A 5240-nucleotide genomic window follows, 5' to 3' on the forward strand; every position below is an offset into this window, starting at 1 on the left:
CCTTCTCTTACCTCTGGAAACGAACGGCCGCCACCCTAACAGTGGCCCTATCCGTCGTCAACATCACAGGTCTGGTGTGCCTCGAAGGCCTAGGGACACAGCCGGTAGGCCACAGTTCCTGTCTCATCACCCGAACATTGGACTCAGTTGACCCACCCTCCTTTGTTACCTCCCCAAATATGTACTTCGTCTGTGGTCCTAAGGCCTACACCTGGCTTCCGAAGGGTTGTGGAGGCACCTGCTACATCGCTTTTATCCTTCCTCCAACATATGTGGCTCCAGCAAACCATCACCGGCAGAAACGTGCAAAGGACGTTGTAAAAGCCGACTCCACTGGAGCACAGTTCATGGATGCAGTAAAGGGGCTTGTTCCACTGTGGGGTTCAATGGCAAACAGCCGTGCGATCCGGCACCTAACCCAGGCAGTCGAAACCACAATGAACATTACAGCCGGCATCCTCACCAACAACACCGCTGAGCTTCAGGCCGTCCGCCTGGTAGCTCTTCAGAACCGCCTCGTTCTAGACGTGGTTCTGGCTGATCGTGGAGGAGCATGCCGCATCATTGCGTCCAGCTGTTGCACCTACGTACCGGATAACTCACCCTCAGTCTACAAGGCGATTGAACACCTCCACAGACTTTCCGCAGAGGTTCATCAGGAGCAAGAAGGATGGTCGCTTGGGAGTTGGTTTTGGGACACTATTAAAAGTTGGGGGTGGAGGTTGTTTACATTTATCATGATACCAATTGTGATACTGTGTGGGTGCTGTCTGGGGATTCAGTGCTTGCCACCTTTATGTTCACTTTTCACGAACTACATCTGCCCTAAGACTCTGAACTTTGAAGCAGAACGAATGAAAGCCCTGTAGGAAGAAGAAGTACGTGGTATTATGGGGATAGATCCGAACTAAACAAGCTGGCGAGATATGTTAAAAGGGAGGACTGTGGAAATTTAGTTTGTATCTGAACATTATCTGCGCCATCTTTTCTCTCCCCAAGCGCCACACGCAGAAAACGCGCGACGGCCATTTTTTAGGCACCATGGTCTCATTGCCGATCGCCAGCGCGTCCCTCAGGCGCTGCAAACATCCCCCGCGTGCCGGCCACCCCCGCTCTCTCACACATGGGCCATAAACCCTCTCCTTCTGCGCGACCCTGCCATGGAACCACATCCCGCGCCTGACCAACATCTCCTTTCATCCCATACATGGTCATACATCCTTTTGATAACCCCCTTCCTCTGCGCCCAATTGTCCGAACCGATCCCAGGCCATCACCTAGCCCTGCGGATGCAGTTTATTGCCCCTACTGTAAGGGAAACACCTCACATCAAAGAGATTACAGTAGATCAAGGCCCCCACCCCCTGAGACCCGACCAGTCACACACACCCCTGGGAATTGGCGGAATGTCCAGCTGTGTGATAGCCATCTCCTACTGTGGGTGGGGTTGGGAGTTCTACTGTAGATATGTGTGGGAACAAGCTTGAAGTGGGGATTCCAAGGATGTCTTTCCGTACATCAAAGTCTCAACAAGAATGTATCACATGTAATAAAGCAATAAACCTGTGTATAAGAGGCCAGGCCTCAGAGATGTGGTGAGAGCACCTCGAGACGATACCTTGCTGTCCGATCTGACGTGTTCTGCTCCGACGGAATAAAACTTTGTTTCCTGCCTTCCAGTCTCCGGCGCCTGCCTCTTTTGTTGGTTAATCATCGAATGGTATAAGAGGCGAATACCGCCGGGCAATACTTGAAAGGTTATCGACTGAAACTGCCGCTACCATTTAACACATTGATGGTGATCTCACACCTAAACCTATATCTGCAGTGATAGTGATCTCACACCTATAGCTGAAGTAATATCTGCAGTGATAGTGATCTCACACCTATATCTGCAGTGATAGTGATCTCACACCAATATCTACAGTGATAGAGATCTCACACCTATATCTGTAGTGATAGTGATCTCACACCAATATCTGCAGTGATGGTGATCTCACACCTATATCGGCAGTGACAGTGATCTCACAACAATATCTGCAGTGATGGTGGTCGCACACTTGCATCTACAATGATATTGATCTCAAACGTATATCTGCACTAAAAGTGATCTTACACCTATATCTCCAGTAAAAGTGATTTCACACCTGTATCTGCAGTGAAAGTGAACTCACACATATATCTGAAGTAATAGCTGCAGTGATAGTGATTTCACACCTATATCTGCAGTGATAGTGATCTCACAACAATATCTACAGTGATAGAGTTCTCACATCTATATCTGCAGTGATAGTGATCTCACACCTATATTTTTAGTGATAGTGATCTCACACCAATATCTATAGTGATGGTGATCTCACACCTATATCTGCATTGCAGTGGATCTCACACCTATATCTGCAGTGATAGTGATCCCGCACCTATATCTGCAGTAATGGTGATCTCACACCAATATCTGCAGTGATGGTAATCTCAAACCAATATTTCCAGTGATAGTCATCTCACACCTATATCTGCAGTGATAGTGATCTCACACCTATATCTGCAGTGATAGTGATCATATACCTATACCTGCAGTGATAGTCATCTCACACCTATATCTGCAGTAACAGTCATCTCACACCTACATCTGCAGTGATACTGATCTCACGCTTATATCTGAAGAAATGCTGATCTCACATCTATGTCTGCAGTGATAGTGATCTCACACCTATATCTGCAGTAATAGTTATCTCACACCTATATCTGCAGTGATAGTGACATTACACCTATAGCCAAAGCAATATCTGCAGTGATAGTGATCTAACACCTTTATCTGCAGTGATAGTGATCTCACAACAATATCTGCAGTGATGGTGATCTCACACCAATATCTACATTGATAGAGATCTCACACCTATATCTGCAGAGATAGTGATCTCACACCTATATCTGCAGTGATAGTGATCTAACACCAATATATGCAGTGATGGTAATCTCACACCTATATATCCTGTGATAGTGATCTCACACCTATATCTGTAATAGTAGTGATCTCACACCTATATCTGCAGTGATGGTGATCTCACACCAATATCTGCAGTGATAGTGATTTCACACCAATATCTGCTGTGACCGTGGTCGCACACCTATACTGCAGTGATATTGATATCACAAATATATATCTACAGTGATAGTGAGCTCACACCTATATCTGAAGTAATGGCGATCTCACACCTATATCTGAAGTCATGGTGATCTCACACATATATATGCAGTGATGGTTATCTCATACCAATATCTGCAGTGACTGTGGTCGCACACCGATATCTGCAATGATATTGGTCTCACACCTACATCTGCAGTAAAAGTGATCTCACACCTATATCTGCAGTAATAGTGATCTCACGCCAATATCTGCAGTGATGGTGATCTCACACCTATATCTGCATTGATAGTGATCTCACACCTATATCTGAAGTAATGGTGATCTCACGCCTATATCTGAAGTCATGGTGATCTCACTCATATATGTGCAGTGATGGTGATCTCACACCAATATCTACAGTGATGTGATCTCACACCAATATCTACAGTGATAGAGATCTCACATCTATATCTGCAACAATAGTGATCTCACACCTATATCTGCAGTGATAGTGATCTCACACCTATATCTGCAGTGATATTGAACGCACACCTATATCTGCATTGATAGTGATCTCACACCTATATCTGAAATAATGGTGATCTCACACCTATATCTGCAGTGATATTGATCTCACACCTATATCTTCAGTGATGACGATCTCACACCAATATCTGCAGTGACGGTGATCGTACACCTATAACTGCAATGATATTGATCTCCTACCTAAATCTGCCGTAAAAATGATCTCACACCAATATCTGCAGTGATAGTGATTTCACACCAATATCTGCTGTGACCGTGGTCGCACACCTATACTGCAGTGATATTGATATCACAAATATATATCTACAGTGATAGTGAGCTCACACCTATATCTGAAGTAATGGCGATCTCACACCTATATCTGAAGTCATGGTGATCTCACACATATATATGCAGTGATGGTTATCTCATACCAATATCTGCAGTGACTGTGGTCGCACACTGATATCTGCAATGATATTGATCTCACACCTACATCTGCAGTAAAAGTGATCTCACACCTATATCTGCAGTAATAGTGATCTCACGCCAATATCTGCAGTGATGGTGATCTCACACCTATATCTGCATTGATAGTGATCTCACACCTATATCTGAAGTAATGGTGATCTCACGCCTATATCTGAAGTCATGGTGATCTCACTCATATATGTGCAGTGATGGTGATCTCACACCAATATCTACAGTGATGTGATCTCACACCAATATCTACAGTGATAGAGATCTCACACCTATATCTGCAACAATAGTGATCTCACACCTATATCTGCAGTGATAGTGATCTCACACCTATATCTGCAGTGATATTGAACGCACACCTATATCTGCATTGATAGTGATCTCACACCTATATCTGAAATAATGGTGATCTCACACCTCTATCTGCAGTGATATTGATCTCACACCTATATCTTCAGTGATGACGATCTCACACCAATATCTGCAGTGACGGTGATCGCACACCTATAACTGCAATGATATTGATCTCATACCTAAATCTGCCGTAAAAATGATCTCACACCTATACCTGCAGCAATAGTAATCTCATGCCAATATCTGCAGAGATGGTGATCTCACACCTGTATCAGCAGTGATAGTGATCTCACACCTATATCTGAAGTAATATCTGCAGTGATAGTGATCTCACATCTATATCGGCAGTGATATTGATCTCACACCAATATCTACAGTGATAGTGATCTAACACCAAAATATGCAGTGATGTGATCTCACACCAATATCTGCAGTGAAAGTGATCTTGCACCAATATCTGCAGTGATGGTGATCTCACACCTATATCTGCAGTGATAGTGATCTCATACCAATATCTGCAGTGATGGTGATCTCACACCAATATCTACAGTGATAGCCATCTTACACCTATATCTGCGGTGATAGTGATCTCAGACCTATATCTGCATTCATGGTGATCTCACACCTATATCTGCAGTGATAGTGATCTCACACCTATATCTGCAGTGATAGTGATCTCACACCAATATCTACACTGATAGAGATCTCACACCTATATATTAAGTTATAATGATCTCACACCTATATCTGCCAT

This window comes from Triturus cristatus, chromosome 5_1, assembly GCF_964204655.1.
Source record: "Triturus cristatus chromosome 5_1, aTriCri1.1, whole genome shotgun sequence".
In the NCBI taxonomy this organism is placed as follows: Eukaryota; Metazoa; Chordata; class Amphibia; order Caudata; family Salamandridae; genus Triturus; species Triturus cristatus.